This window comes from Pseudophryne corroboree, chromosome 7, assembly GCF_028390025.1.
Source record: "Pseudophryne corroboree isolate aPseCor3 chromosome 7, aPseCor3.hap2, whole genome shotgun sequence".
NCBI lineage: Eukaryota > Metazoa > Chordata > Amphibia > Anura > Myobatrachidae > Pseudophryne > Pseudophryne corroboree.
Window position 1 is genome coordinate 492,250,644 of NC_086450.1, and position 16,944 is coordinate 492,267,587.

The following is a 16,944-nucleotide window of genomic DNA, read 5'->3' on the forward strand; positions in this document are numbered from 1 at the left end:
CTCTAATATATATATATATATATATATATATATATATATATCTCTATACATACACACACACAAACAACTATAGAAAACCACAGCACTCGCCACCCCAGAGGCGGGGTGCAGCGTCCGCACTCGCCACTCATAGGGTGGGGTGCATGCAGCCCATGGCCACCTACCCAAATACATACAAACAGGAAATTCAGCACTCACCATAGCAAGCTCACTTGTCCTCACAACATCAATAAATAAATGATGGGGGTTTAGTTAGTGAATTGGCCAATGCACGGAAGCCTGCAAACCGCTCGCCAAGGTACCCACCATCTTGCAGGTCCTACACTATCACAGAGTCTTAAAAATTAAAACCTGGCAACTGTATCACACATAATGTAACTGCAAATATGCCCACCAGGTTTAAGGTATACCTGCCACATATCTTTTGGTTAACTCTTAATAACTGTGGCCACAGGCCTTTTCATGCACCCCTGTGTAAACTCATTTGTTCTAAACCTGTGTCAGCTGCTCCTTAGTAATTTATCAGCCAGTGTCAGGTGACTAGTGTACCTTTAAAAGCCATAAGATAACTGCTAGGAGTTTAAATGCACTTACTGTCTGTCAGAGTGTCAGTTACATTTGCAGTGTTGAGCAATGAGCTGCTCGCCAGCTGCATTTTATTGCCAATTATCAGCTAGCTACGCCCTGCCAGCCACTTGTTGCCCGAGTTCGCTTGCTCTACGTAGCTCAGGACCTACTCCTGTGCTGCGTTCGTATTGCAAACGATTGTTGTGTATCCGCTGCCATCAGCTACGCAGTGGTGCGAAAACCCCACCTACTGCCCTTTGCACACTCCCACAGTAGACACCCACCTTCACGCCCCTTTTCGCTAGCTAGCGTAGCCATTCCCCCGCACCGCCTTCAACACGCCATCTTTGTTGTTGGATTACAGTGAACACAAAAAGCTTTTGGACTTCAGCACATTCATCGCACGGCTGACTTTGCACATGCGCATGTTTGCTAAATTCCGTGCCTTGCGTTGCGATCAGCCGCTGCGATCAACTCGGAATGAGGACCACTGGGGGTCATTCCGAGTTGGTCGCTCGCTAGCAGTTTTTCGCTGCCGTGCAAACGCTAAGCCGCCGCCCTCTGGGAGTGTATATTAGTTTGGATTAGTGCGAACGCTTTCATCGTAGAATGGTTACAAAAAAAATTGTGCGGTTTTAGAGCAGCTCAAAACCTACTCATCGCTTGCGATCACTTCAGACCATTCAGTTCCGGATTTGATGTCACAAACACGCCCAGCGTTCACCCAGCCACGCCTGCGTTTTTTCTGCCACGCCTGTGTTTTTCAGAACACTCCCTGAAAACGGTCAGTTGACACCCAGAAACGCCCACTTCCTGTCAATCACTCTGCGGCAGCCAGTGCGACCGAAAAGCATCGCTAGACCCTGTGTGAAACTACATCGGACGTTGTGAAAGTACATCGCGCGTGCGCATTGCGCCACATACGCACCGAACAAATTCAGCTAGCGATCAACTCGGAATGACCCCCATTATGCAGCCTTGCAGGTAAGATTCACACAAGCCCAGAGAGCTGAGCTCTGGCAGCAGCCCCTACTGGTGAACACCAGTACTGCACAACCAATATATACAATCAGAGGCACTGGCGTATTTATAATGGATGTAAGGTGTCCAGAGCACATGGCCCCTGGGTCCAGGAGGGCCCACACACTGCACACCCAGTGGCGGATTTAGCGGGGGGCGATTAGGGCGAACGCCCCCCTACATATACCGGCACCGGGATGGAGGCCGGGTCCCGGCGCGGTATTGGGAACGGGGTGGAGAGCGGTGCAGCGCGGCGGGGTACGAGGAGAGAGAGAGGAGCGTCGTGACGCGCGTACAGCGACCTCTGTTCTGACCACGCCCCCTCCTTCCTGTACGCACGTCAAGACGCTCTCTCTCTGTCTTCGTCCCCCGCCGCGCTGCACCGCTCTGCACCCCATTCCCAATACCGCGGCGGGACCCGGCCTCCATCTATGAGGTGGGAGTGTGTGAGTGTGTGTGTCCCATTTCTCCCCCCCCCCTCTTCTCCCTGCATTATTTGGTTGAGTTTTGCCTCATTCTGTGTGCTATGTCATTTTTGCCTCATACAGTGTGCTATAATGTGATTTTTCCCTCATTCTGCGTGCTATAATGTGATTTTTCCCTCATTCTGCGTGCTATAATGTGATTTTTCCCTCATTCTGCGTGCTAAAATGTGATTTTTCCCTCATTCTGCGTGCTATCATGTGAATTTTGCCTCATTCTGCGTGCTATCATGTGAATTTTGCCTCATTCTGCGTGCTATCATGTCAATTTTGCCTCTTCTGCGTGCTATCATGTCATTTTTGCCTCATACAGTGTACTATAATGTGATTTTTCCCTCATTCTGCGTGCTATCATGTGAATTTTGCCTCATTCTGCATGCTATAATGTCATTTTTGCCTCATACAGTGTGCTATCATGTGAATTTTCCCTCATTCTGCGTGCTATCATGTGAATTTCAGCTCATTCAGTGTGCTATAATGTGAATTTCGGCTCATTCAGTGTGCTATAATGTGAATTTCGGCTCATTCGGTGTGCTATAATGTGAATGTCGGCTCATTCAGTCTGCTACCATGTGAATTTTCCCTCATTCTGCGTGCTATCATGTTAATTTCGGCTCATTCAGTGTGCTACAATGTGAATTTCGGCTCATTCAGTGTGCTACAATGTGAATTTCGGCTCATTCAGTGTGCTATAATGTGAATTTCGGCTCATACAGTGTGCTACAATGTGAATTTCGGCTCATTCAGTGTGCTATGATGTGAATTTCAGCTCATACAGTGTGCTATAATGTGAATGTCGGCTCATTCGGTGTGCTATAATGTGAATTTCGGCTCATTCTGTGTGCTGTAGAAACAGAATTTGTCGGCAGATAAGAACCACTTGGCCCATCTAGTCTGCCCCTTTTTTTTTTTTTTTTTTATGTTACATTATTTTTATCTCTAACCTTATCTGATCCTTATTTCTTTGTAAGAATATCCTTATGTCTATTCCATGCATGTTTAAATTGCCCTACTGTCTTATCCTCTACCACCCCTGATGGAAGGAATGGCGATTCGCCAGTCTGTATCACCAGTGCGCAGGGTTCTCTCCACTAACTGGCAACATTTTATTAGTAATGGCAACAATAGGAAATTTTAGAAGCGAACGGGAAGGACATTACTAAGTGGGAGGGGCTATGATTAGGGGGAGGAGTCATCATTCTTAAACCGCCCCCTCTAAAAGTTAAGTCTAGATCCGCAACTGTGCACACCCTGCACCCATTTAATTGTTATCACCTCTTTGTCAGCCCAACACAAGCTGCACAGCGGCAAAAATCACTAGGAAAATGGCCACCATGCACTAGAGATGTGTCCAGTAACACGGTTCCAGCGACATGTTTTCGGAGACCTGCCCATAGACAGGAGGGGCCCCAATCATTGACTGCAAATGAGCCCCCCTCTGAACAGAAGGGATTATGCAGATGTTGAAGAAACCAAAAAAGGAGGCAACTGGGCAAAACCATCTTACACTGCAGATGGGGTAGATGTAACATGTGCAGAGAGATTTAGTGGCCCATTTATATCCCCGAAAACACCCACATCCTGGATATTGGTCCCCGCAGCTACTGCCATCTGAAAATGGTGGTAGCACATTGTAGCCTATGGGCTACAGATCACAGAGCCGGCCGGCAGAGGGTTCCCCTGGAGCCCTCCCCAGATGTGGGCCCTGAGTATGTGCAACAGTGGCGTGCAGTGAGGTCAGTGGCTGGTGAGGCACTGCAGCCATAATGTCTGCCGTGTCCCACCGATGCCCGCCACCGCCGCCAAGCCTATGCCTGCTACCACCTCTGTCCCTGGGTCAATGGGTGACAAAGAAAGGCAGTGGGTGATGCCAGGGAGAGGCAGTGGGTGACAGCAGTGAGTGATGCTAGGGAGAGGGTGACAGGGAGAGGGTGTTACCAGTGAGAGAGTGATAGCAGTGGGTGACGCCAGGGAGAGGATGATGCCAGGGAGCTGGTGACAGCAAGAGGGTCACAGGGAGTGGGTGACAGCAGTCTGCGACAGCTGTGGGTCACAGGGAGAGGGTGACAGGAAGAGGTTGATGCCAGGGAGTTGGTGACAGGAAGAGGGGGAGAGGGTGACTGCAGTCGGCGCCAGCTGTGGGTGACAGAGAGAGGTTGACGCCAGGTAGAGGGTGACAGGAAGAGGGTGACAGCAATCGATGCCAGCTGTGGGTGACGGGGAGAGGGTGACAGCAGTTGGTGACAGGGAGAGGTTGATGCCAGATAGAGGATGAAAGGAAGTTGGTTACAGTGAGAGGGTAGAGCAGTCTGTGCCAGATGTGGGTGATGGAGAGAGGGCGATAACAGGGAGAGGGTGACAGGAAGAGGGTGACAGCTGTGGGTGACGGGGAGAGGGTGACAACAGGGAGATAGCGACAGCAGTCGATGCCAGTTGTGGGTGACGGGGAGAGGGTGACAGCAGTTGGTGACAGGGAGAGGTTGACGCCAGGTAGAGGGTGAAAGGAAGTGGGTTACAGTGAGAGGGTAGAGCAGTCCGTGCCAGCTGTGGGTGACAGAGAGGGCGACAACAGGGAGAGGGTGACAGGGAGAGGGTGACAGCTGTGGGTGACGGGGAGAGGGTGACGACAGGGAGAGAGCGACAGCAGTCGGTGCCAGCTGTGGGTGACGGGGAGAAGGTGACAGGGAGTGGGTGACAGCAGTCAGTGCCAGCTGTGAGTGACGTTGAGAGGGTGACGCCAGGGAGAGGGTGACAGGGAGAGGGTACCAGCAGTCGGTGCCAGCTGTGGGTTACAGCAGTCGGTGACAGTGAGAGGGTAACGTTGAGAGGGTGACGCCATGGAGAGGGTGACAGTGAGAGGGTACCAGCAGTCGGTGCTAGCTGTGGGTGACAGCAGTTGGTGACAGTGAGAGGGTGACGCCAGGGAGAGCACATTACTGTCCCATCTACCAGCAGTATAGAATACAACAGAAGGAGTACAGCCCTGAGCCTTGGGTCCCTGATAAAGCATGGGTGAGCTCAGCCCATTACAAACTAAAGTACCCGCCACTGTCCGCTGCCGCAGCTCCCGACGCACATAGGCGTGCGCAGCACATTTTATTAGGGGGTGCACCGTCGTAGAGGCGTGTCTAGTATCACCTACCTACTGGGCATGTCTAGCAACACTTATTGGGTGTTTCTAGCACTGCCTACTGGGTGTGTCTAGCACCGCCTATTGGCATTCTTTTCTATTCAATATGCACCTTACCTGTATGGTGGTTTCTCATAATGGTGAACCTCTGAAGAAATGTATCCTTCCTTGGCAGACGGCATCTTCAGTCAGTAATCACTATTCATGTAGGAGATCACATGATCCGGAAGATGCCTGTTTGTGTAGGAATATAACCAATGTCATCATCATACAACAGAGGTTCAACCAGACTCGTGTCACCTCCTTCCCTCTGCATCTATCAGCCACACCATTACCCCTTCTCTGCATCTCTCAGCCACACCATCATCTCCACCTTGCATCGTCTCTCAGCCACACCATTACCCCTTCCCTGCATCTCTCAGCCACACAATCATCTCCTCCCTGCATTGTCTCTCAGCCACACCATTATCTCCTCCCGGCGTCGTCTCTCAGCCACACCATTACCCCTTGTCTGCATCTCTCAGCCACACCATCATCTCCGCCCTGGATTGTCTCTCAGCCACACCATTATCTCCTCCCTGCGTCGTCTCTCAGCCACACCATCATCTCCGCCCTGGATTGTCTCTCAGCCACACCATTATCTCCTCCCTGCGTCGTCTCTCAGCAACAACATCATCTCCGCCCTGCATCATCTCTCAGCCACACCATCATCTCCTCCCTGCATCGTCTCTCAGCCACACCATTATCTCCTCCCTGCGTCGTCTCTCAGCCACAACATCATCTCCGCCCTGCATCATGTCTCAGCCACACCATTATCTCCTCCCTGCATCGTCTCTCATCCACATCATCTCCTCCCTGCGTCGTCTCTCAGCCACACCATCATCTCCTCCCTGCGTCGTCTCAGCCACACCATCATCTCCTCCCTGCGTTGTCTCTCAGCCACACCATCATCTCCGCCCTGCATCGTCTCTCAGCCACACCATCATCTCCTCCCTGCATCGTCTCTCAGCCACACCATCATCTCAACATCTGAATCTCTCGCAATACCCCTCACTTTGTCTCTCATTCTCCCCACTTCACTCTGTGCCTCTGAGCCTCCCACCCTTCTCTCTGTGCCTCTCAGTCGCCCGCCCTTCACTGTCTCTCAGCCTCGTCAGTGGAGTTGGTGGGTCTAGCAGGAGTACACGGGCAGATAGGCGGCCATTCGCGTGGTGTGACGTCATCGGGTCACATTGCACAGTACATTGAGGTGGAGGAGTAGTATGGAGCAGCGGGCAGGATGGGAGTAGTATTGCAGAGCAGGGGGTAGGATAGGAGGAGCAGTAGTGCGGAGCAGGGGGATAAGATAGGAGGAACATTAGTGTGGGGCAAAGGGGTAGGATAGGAGGAGGAGTAGTGCTGAGTAGGATGAGTAGTGTGGAGCAATGGGGCAGGATAGGAGGAGGAGTAGTGAGGAGCAATGGGGCAGGATAGGAGGAGGAGTAGTGTGGAGCAATGGGCCAGGATAGGAGGAGGAGTAGTGAGGAGCAATGGGGCAGGATAGGAGGAGGAGTAGTGTGGAGCAAAGGGGCAGGATAGGAGGAGGAGGAGTGCTGAGTAGGATGAGTAGTGTGGAGCAATGGGGCAGGATAGGAGGAGGAGTAGTGAGGAGCAATGGGGCAGGATAGGAGGAGGAGTAGTGTGGAGCAATGGGCCAGGATAGGAGGAGGAGTAGTGAGGAGCAATGGGGCAGGATAGGAGGAGGAGTAGTGTGGAGCAAAGGGGCAGGATAGGAGGAGGAGGAGTGCTGAGTAGGAGGAGTAGTGTGGAGCAATGGGGCAGGATAGGAGGAGGAGTGTGGAGCAATGGGGCAGGATAGGAGGAGTAGTGTGAAGCAATGGGGCAGGATAGGAGGAGGAGTAGTGTGGAGCAATGGGGCAGGATAGGAGGAATAGTGTGGAGCAATGAGGCAGGATAGGAGGAGGAGTAGTGTTGAGCAATGGGGCAGGATAGGAGGAGTAGTGAGGAGCAATGGGGCAGGATACGAGGAGGAGTAGTGTTGAGCAATGGGGCAGGATAGGAGGAGGAGGAGTGTGGAGCAATGGGGCAGGATAGGAGGAGTAGTGTGGAGCAATGGGGCAGGATAGGAGGAGGAGTAGTGTTGAGCAATGGGGCAGGATAGGAGGAGGAGTAGTGTGGAGCAATGGGGCAGGATATGAGGAGTAGTGTGGAGCAATGGGGCAGGATAGGAGGAGGAGTAGTGTTGAGCAATGGGGCAGGATAGGAGGAGGAGTAGTGTGGAGCAATGGGGCAGGATAGGAGGAGGAGTAGTGTTGAGCAATGGGGCAGGATAGGAGGAGGAGTAGTGTGGAGCAATGGGGCAGGATAGGAGGAGGAGGAGTGTTGAGCAATGGGGCAGGACAGGAGGAGGAGTAGTGTGGAGCAATGGGGTAGGATAGGAGGAGGAGTAGTGCAGAGAAAGGGGCAGGATAGGAGGAGGAGTAGTGAGGAGCAATGGGGCAGGATAGGCGGAGGAGTAGTGTGGAGCAATGGGGCAGGATAGGAGGAGGAGTAGTGCAGAGAAAGGGGCAGGATAAGTGGAATAGTAGTGTGGCTAGGGAGGTAAGATAGGAGGAGAAGTGTGGGGCAAGGGGGCAGGATAGGAGGAGGAGGTGTGTTGAGCAATGGGGCAGGATAGGAGGAGTAGTGAGGAGCAATGGGGCAGGATAGGAGGAGGAGTAGTGCAGAGAAAGGGGCAGGATAGGAGGAGGAGTAGTGAGGAGCAATGGGGCAGGATAGGAGGAGGAGGAGTGTGGAGCAATGGGGCGGGATAGGAGGAGGAGTAGTGTGGAGCAATGGGGTAGGATAGGAGGAGGAGTAGTGCAGAGAAAGGGGCAGGATAAGAGGAATAGTAGTGTGGCTCAGGGAGGTAAGATAGGAGGAGAAGTGTGGGGCAAGGGGGCAGGATAGTAGGAGTAGTAGTGCAGAGCAGGGCGGCAGAATGAGAGCAGTGGTGCAGAGCTGGGAGGGTAGGATGGGAGTAGAGGTGTGGAGCAGGGGGTGCAGGATGGGAGTATTGGTGCAGAGCGAGGGGGGGCAGGATGGGAGAAGAGGTGCTGAGCGGGGGGGGGGGGGCAGAATGGGATTAGTGGTGCAGAGCAGGGGAGGCAGGATGGGAGTAGGGGTGCATAGCAAGGGGGGCAGGATGGGAGCATTGGTGCTGAGCGGGAAGGGGGGCAGAATGGGAGTAGTGGTGCAGGGCAGGGGGGTAGGATGGGAGTAGTGGTGCTGAGCAGGGGGGCAGGATGGGAGCAGTGGTGCACAGCAAGGGGGGGCAGAATGAGAGCAGTGGTGCACAGCAAGGGGGGCAGAATGAGAGCAGTGGTGCAGAGCAGGGAGGGTGGGATGGGAGTATTGGTGCAGAGCGGGGGGGGGGCAGGATGGGAGAAGAGGAGGTGCTGAGCGGGGGTGGGGGGGCAGAATGAGAGCAGTGGTGCAGAGCAGGGGGGTAGGATGGGAGTAGTGGTGCAGAGCAGGTGGGCAGGATGGGAGCAGTGGTACACAGCAAGGGGGGCAGAATGAGAGCAGTGGTGCAGAGCTGGGAGGGTAGGATGGGAGTAGTGGTGCAGAGCAGGGGAGGCAGGATGGGAGTAGTGGTGCATAGCAAGGGGGGCAGAATGAGAGCAGTGGTGCAGAGCAGGGAGGGTAGGATGGGAGTAGTGGTGCAGAGCGGGGGGGCAGGATGGGAGCAGTGGTGCACAGCAAGGGGGACAGAATGAGAGCAGTGGTGCAGAGCAGGGAGGGTAGGATGGGAGTAGTGGTGCAGAGCAGGGAGGGTAGGATGGGAGTAGTGGTGCAGAGCAGAGAGGGTAGGATGGGAGTAGTGGTGCAGAGCAGGGAGGCAGAATGAGAGCAGTGGTGCACAGCAAGGGGGCAGAATGAGAGCAGTGGTGCAGAGCAGGGAGGGTAGGATGGGAGTAGTGGTGCAGAGCGGGGGGGCAGGGTGGGTGCGGTGCGCACTGCTCATCCTCTCCAGGTCTTCCTACCTCTGCCTGCTGTCCTTGTGCCGTGCGGGGGGGAGGGGGGGGGGGGGTCTTGTGCGGTGCACGCTGCTCGCCTTCTCCTCTGTACAGGGTTTGCACTGGGGCCGGTCAGGGAGCCGCTGGTAGCCTGATTAATGGGAGCCGACTGCCGAGAGGAGAGGGTATCTCGGCTCCTCCTTCCCCTCTGGCTGGACTGCAATGCATTACCGGGGGATAGGAGTGCGAGGAGCGAATAGGCGGCTGCACATGTTAATAAGAATAATTATTAAAAACTATATGATGTGTCTCCCCCCCCCCCCCCCCATCCCCTTAATCCGCCACTGGCCAATCAAATCAGGGTTAGTGACAGGAGCGTGGTTTCATATAGGCTGAAAGCACGCCCCTGTCAAAGAGGCACTTGTAGTAAGTGCTGCTTCAGCTGATTTTTTTAATGGGCTTTCACTGCCCAATGCTTAGCCCCGCCCCCTGCTACCGGCCATTTCACATTAATATGAGGAGGATATACAGAGCTGCAATCTAATTTGCAGTGTAAAAATAAAGCAGCCAGTATTTACCCTGCACAGAAACAAAATAACCCACCCAAATCTAACTCTCTCTGCAAATGTTATATCTGCCACACCTGCAGTGCACACATGGGCCCTCATTCCGAGTTGTTCGCTCGCAAGGCGATTTTAGCAGTATTGCACACGCTAAGCCGCCGCCTACTGGGAGTGAATCTTAGCATCTTAAAATTGCGAACGATGTATTCGCAATATTGGGGATAATTCCAAGTTGATCGCAGCAGGAAATTTTTTAGCAGTTGGGCAAAACCATGTGCACTGCAGGTGGGGGGGCAGATATAACATTTGCAGAAAGAGTTAGATTTGGGTGGGTTATAGTGTTTCTGTGCAGGGTAAATACTGGCTGCTTTATTTTTACACTGCAAATTAGATTGCAGATTGAACACACCACACCCAAATCTAACTCTCTCTGCACATGTTATATCTGCCTCCCCTGCAGTGCACATAGTTTTGCCCAACTGCTAAAAAATTACCTGCTGCGATCAACTTGGAATTACCCCCATTGCGATTACACACCTCGTAGCAGTTTCTGAGTAGCTCCAGACTTACTCGGCATCTGCGATCAGTTCAGTGCTTGTCGTTCCTGGTTTGACGTCACAAACACACCCAGCGTTCGCCCAGACACTCCTCCGTTTCTCCGGCCACTCGTGCGTTTTTTCCGGAAACGGTAGCGTTTTTCCCCACACGCCCATAAAACGGCCTGTTTCCGCCCAGTAACACCCATTTCCTGTCAATCACACTACGATCGCCTGAGCGAAGAAAAAGCCGTGAGTAAAAATCCAAACTTCATAGCAAATTTACTTGGCGCAGTCGCAGTGCGGACATTGCGCATGCGCACTAAGCGGAAAAACGCTGCGATGCGAATAAATTTTCCGAGCGAACGACTCGGAATGACCTCCATGGTTTTGCCCAGTTGCTAACAGAATTCCTGCTGCGATCAACTTGGAATTACCCATCATAATTTGATGTGGTCCTGGACCACCAACCTGAGGCACCCTAGGGTGCCTAGGCACACAGTTTGAGAACCACTGGCATAAGTAACACCTGCCATCCTCAAGGACTGTTCAGATGTCTACAAACAGGGTGTGAAAGGCCACAGACATGGTATACCCAGGTGGTGTGCATTCTTCTGCCATACTGGTGTGCTGTGGCATGACCGTAAGGGGGGACCATGGACTGTAAGTACTGCAGAGGGGGCTTGCTCAATTTGCTTTCCATTAGAATCACTGCAGAAGAGATTTTCTATTTTCTATTTTACTTTAAAAAGGGGGAACTGACAAATGTGTCTGCATTTATTAATAGCTGTCGGGACACTATTCTCTTTTTTGCATATGACATTATTATATTGTGTACACATAGGGTGGTGTGACCTCAGCATATACTACTGACTGAACTCTGTGCTAAGCAGCAGCTTTATCTGATGGATAAATCTTAGGTGACATGGTGGAACAATGGTTAGCATTGCTGCCTTACAGCACAGGGGTCTTGAGGTTAGATTCCATAGAGAGCCCCATGGGTGTGGTGTTTATATGTTTTCTCCAGGCTTGTGTACATTTCTCCTGGGTGTACAGTATGTGTGATCAGAGGTGTACTGTGCAGCCGTGGCACCCTGGTGCATACCTTATGTTATGGCAGCGCTCGCCCCTTGCCTAATTTAACCGAAGCACGCATGGTCGGCATGTGAGGCTCAATTGAAGCTGAAAAAAATATGGTGTAAAGAGCTGGATAATAAATACACAAATTAATGATTTATTCACTCTTATATCTCACACGTGTTTATGACTGTGGCAGGAATCCCGCGCAATTGGGGAATGACAATACAAGCTACACACACACACACACACACACACACACACACACACACACACACACACACACACACACACACACACACACACACACACACACACACACGGCTGAAAATAAATAAACAACTGTTACATGTTACCAGTGGCAATACAACCGCATACTATACTGAGTGTTACAGATGGAGCCCTTCTCATCTATCTCTTTAATAGGATTAATTGAGACAAGGGAATCAGACTTAGGGGGTCATTCCAAGTTGATCGCATTCCTTTCGCTGCGCAGTGCGCAGCGATGAAGCAAAAAAACCTGGCACTTCTGCGCATGCGTATGCGGCGCAATGCGCACGTGCGACATACTTTCACAATAGCCTAAGTAGTTTCACACAGGCTCTAGCGAAGCATTTCAGTCGCACTGCTGACCGCAGAGTGATTGACATGAAGTGGGCGTTCCTGGGTGTCAACTGACCGTTTCAGGGAGTGGTCGGAAAAACACAGGCGTGCCAGGAAAAACGCAGGCGTGGTTGGGTGAACGCAGGGTGTGTTTGTGGCGTAAAATCCGGAACTGAAAAGTCTGAAGTGATCGCAAGCGCTGAGTGGGTCTGGGGCTAGTCTAAAACTGCACAATTTTTTTTTGCCGCCGCTCTGCGATCCTTTCGTTCGCACTTCTGCTAAGCTAAAATACACTCCCAGTGGGAGGCGGCATAGCGTTTGCACGGCTGCTAAAAAATGCTAGCAAGCGATCAACTTGGAATGACCCCCTTAATCCCATGCTGTATTGTTCTCTCTGTATTGTATTGCAGCTGAGTACAATAGATGAAAGGTTTATGCTAATAAGCCTTGGTGCACCTAGGTGCAGCAGAGAAGACTAGATGGCCGAGGCTCCATCTGTACATAGATTAATATATCCCTCTATATGCCCCTTGTATACCATCAGACCCCTCCATGTGCCCCTTTTATACCATCAGACCCCTCCATGTGCCCCGTTTATGTCATCAGACTGCACATGCCTCTTTATTATTATTATTATTATTATTATTATTATTATTATTATCAGTTTCTTATATAGCGTAGCAAATTCCGTTGCGCTTTACAATTGGAAACAACAATGATAAAACAAATCTGGGTAGTAACAGACAGACCTAGAGGTGGGAGGGCCCTGCTCGCAGGCTTACACTCTATAGCAGGGGTGGGGAACCTCCGGCCCGCGGGCCATATACGGCCCGCAAAGCCGTTTGTTCCGGCCCGCCCGCTAGTTTGGCAGTGAGACACGCCGCCGCTCAGTCCAGCGGCGGCGTGTCTTAGCTGTTAGTAGCTGCGCTCTCCTCCCTGCCCTATGTCCGACACCCGCGGGTAGGATCTCAAACCAGCCGCCGGTTCATGAGCCAATCAGAGCTTGCGGACTGGCAGCCAATCAGGAGCCGCCGCTGCCGGTCCACGAGCTCTGATTGGCTCACGATCTGGCGGCTGGTTTGAGGTCCTACACGCCGCTGCAGCCTGACATAGCCAAGCTCTCCTCCCTGCCATGACCTGACAGGTGAGACACGCCGCAGCCGGATGGACCTGCAGCAGTGGTGAGCGATCTGGCACTCTGGGGGCACTTGTATATCTGGCACTCTGGGGGCACTTATATATAATCTGGCACTCTGGGGGCACTTGTATATCATCTGGCACTCTGGGGGCACTTGTATATCATCTGGCACTCTGGGGGCACCTGTATATCATCTGGCACTCTGGGGGCACTTGTATATCATCTGGCACTCTGGGGGCACCTGTATATCTGGTACTCTGGGGGCACTTGTATATCATCTGGCACTCTGGGGGCACTTGTATATCATCTGGCACTCTGGGGGCACTTGTATATCATCTGGCACTCTGGGGGCACTAGTAGATCATCTGGCACTCTGGGGACACTTGTATATCATCTGGCAGTCTGGGGGCACTAGTATATCTGGTACTCTGGGGGCACTTGTATATCATCTGGCAGTCTGGGGGCACTAGTATATCTGGTACTCTGGGGGCACTTGTATATCATCTGGCACTCTGGGGGCACCTGTATATCATCTGGCACTCTGGGGGCACTTGTATATCATCTGGCACTCTGGGGGCACTTGTATATCTGGTACTTTGGGGGCACTTGTATATCATCTGGCACTCTGGGGGCACTTGTATATCATCTGGTACTCTGGGGACACTTGTATATCATCTGGCAGTCTGGGGGCACCTGTAGATCATCTGGCACTCTGGGGGCACTTGTATATCATCTGGCACTCTGGGGGGGCACCTGTATATCATCTGGCACTCTGGGGACACTTGTATATCATCTGGCAGTCTGGGGGCACCTGTAGATCATCTGGCACTCTGGGGACACTTGTAGATCATCTGGCACTCTGGGGACACTTGTAGATCATCTGGCACTCTGGGGACACTTGTAGATCATCTGGCACTCTGGGGACACTTGTAGATCATCTGGCACTCTGGGGACACTTGTAGATCATCTGGCACTCTGGGGGCACTTGTATATCATCTGGCACTCTGGGGACACTTGTAGATCATCTGGCACTCTGGGGGCACTTGTAGATCATCTGGCACTCTGGGGACACTTGTATATCATCTGGCACTCTGGGGACACTTGTAGGTCATCTGGCACTCTGGGGACACTTGTATATCATCTGGCACTCTGGGGACACTTGTAGATCATCTGGCACTCTGGGGACACTTGTAGATCATCTGGCACTCTGGGGGCACTTGTAGATCATCTGGCACTCTGGGGGGGCACCTGTATATCATCTGGCACTCTGGGGACACTTGTAGATCATCTGGCACTCTGGGGACACTTGTAGATCATCTGGCACTCTGGGGGCACTTGTATATCATCTGGCACTCTGGGGGCACTTGTATATCATCTGGCACTCTGGGGGGGGCACCTGTATATCATCTGGCACTCTGGGGACACTTGTAGATCAGCTGGCACTCTGGGGACACTTGTAGATCATCTGGCACTCTGGGGACACTTGTAGATCATCTGGCACTCTGGGGACACTTGTAGATCATCTGGCACTCTGGGGACACTTGTAGATCATCTAGCACTCTGGGGACACTTGTATATCATCTGGCACTCTGGGGACACTTGTAGGTCATCTGGCACTCTGGGGACACTTGTAGGTCATCTGGCACTCTGGGGGCACCTGTATATCATCTGGCACTCTGGGGACACTTGTAGGTCATCTGGCACTCTGGGGACACTTGTAGGTCATCTGGCACTCTGGGGGCACCTGTATATCATCTGGCACTCTGGGGACACTTGTAGGTCATCTGGCACTCTGGGGACACTTGTAGATCATCTGGCACTCTGGGGACACTTGTATATCATCTGGCACTCTGGGGGCACTTGTATATCATCTGGCACTCTGGGGGCACTTGTATATCATCTGGCACTCTGGGGGGGCACCTGTATATCATCTGGCACTCTGGGGACACTTGTAGATCATCTGGCACTCTGGGGGCACTTGTATATCATCTGGCACTCTGGGGGGGCACCTGTATATCATCTGGCACTCTGGGGACACTTGTAGATCATCTGGCACTCTGGGGGCACTTGTATATCATCTGGCACTCTGGGGGGGGCACCTGTATATCATCTGGCACTCTGGGGGCACTTGTATATCATCTGGCAGTCTGGGTGCACCTGTATATCATCTGGCACTCTGGGGACACTTGTATATCATCTGGCACTCTGGGGACACTTGTATATCATCTGGCACTCTGGGGGCACTTGTATATCATCTGGCACTCTGGGGACACTTGTAGATCATCTGGCACTCTGGGGGCACTTGTATATCATCTGGCACTCTGGGGACACTTGTAGATCATCTGGCACTCTGGGGACACTTGTAGATCATCTGGCACTCTGGGGACACTTGTAGATCATCTGGCACTCTGGGGGCACTTGTATATCTGGCACTGCGGGGGCATTTGTATATCTGGCACTGTGGGGGCATTTGTGGATCTGGCACTGTGGGGGCAATTGTGGGTCTGGCACTGTAGGGGCATTTGCGTGTCTGGCACTGTGGGGGCATTTGTGTATCTGGCACTGTGGGGGCATTTGTGGATCTGGCACTGCACTATTGGGGGCATATGTGTATCACGTCCCATTTTAATTGACCACACCCATTTTTTTGGCGTGCCTCTAAGGGGCAGACCTACTGTGGGGCATGGTAATTTTTTAAGTTGAGAATTTTTGCATGGCTCCCGAAGGATTTTATAAATATCAAAATGGCCCTTGGTTGAAAAAAGGTTCCCTACCCCTGCTCTATAGAGAAATAGGCATTGATACACAAGGAAAGGTGCTGTCTATTGCATAATGGTCCACCAGATTGCACAGGCTCTTGGTGGGCTGAATGATATGGTCACCCAGCAAGGTTGGCCTGGGGTCAGGAGGATGGAAAAGGATGGGAAAGTGAAGATAGAGAAATATGCCATCTCACTTCTCCATATCACCCCTTTCTGCCATTATACCCCTCTGCTCCACATGTACCTTATACGATATCCCACTTTACTTTCTGGACATATGCAGTCTGCTGAACGCACATGCATGAGAGGTGAGTGCCTGGGATGGATCTATGAGATCCCTCTCCCGGTACTTTTTGCGATCTGTAGCCTATAGGCTACAATGTCTAACGCCATCTTGAGTTGGAGTTAGCTTTCAAGGCCAAAGTCTAAAGCTAAGTCTTTGGCTATAAATTTTATATTTTATATATGTGATAGTAAATAATGATGTAATTTTAAAATAGTGGCATTATACGCCCCCAGAAAACTGAACCAAAGCTGAAAAGAAGAGAGAACAGTAACTTATAGAGCACAACATGTAATATACTGCACGCTAGCGCAGTATTACAGGCATAGAACCTATTCTTTAAGGTGACACCTGTTGATGAAACTATTGTTTTACCCAATAAAAAACAGACAATGAACGTTCTGGCAGCTGCTCTGATCCAACCTTAGATGATGCTGCAACAAACAGGACACAAATACATATAATCGGGATATGCAAATGAAGTGACGTCACTGCGACTGGGCAATCAGTTATTGGCAGCCCACACTGGCACATCTTCAGCCCATGGTATAAATAGCACACGGGTAGACCTTCCTATCAACTTACCTGGAGGGAGACTTCTGACATAACCGGCAGTCTGACATAACCTGAGGTACGTTGCTAGGGGTGATGGTAGATTGAAATTGTAATTTTGTTACCCTTATGTTAGAGATATACAGTTCGGTTCTCCAGAAATGTGAATCCAACCAAAATTTGTGGATCCAAACTGAACCAAAACCCGGTCCGGATCACCGGAGGAGACCCAA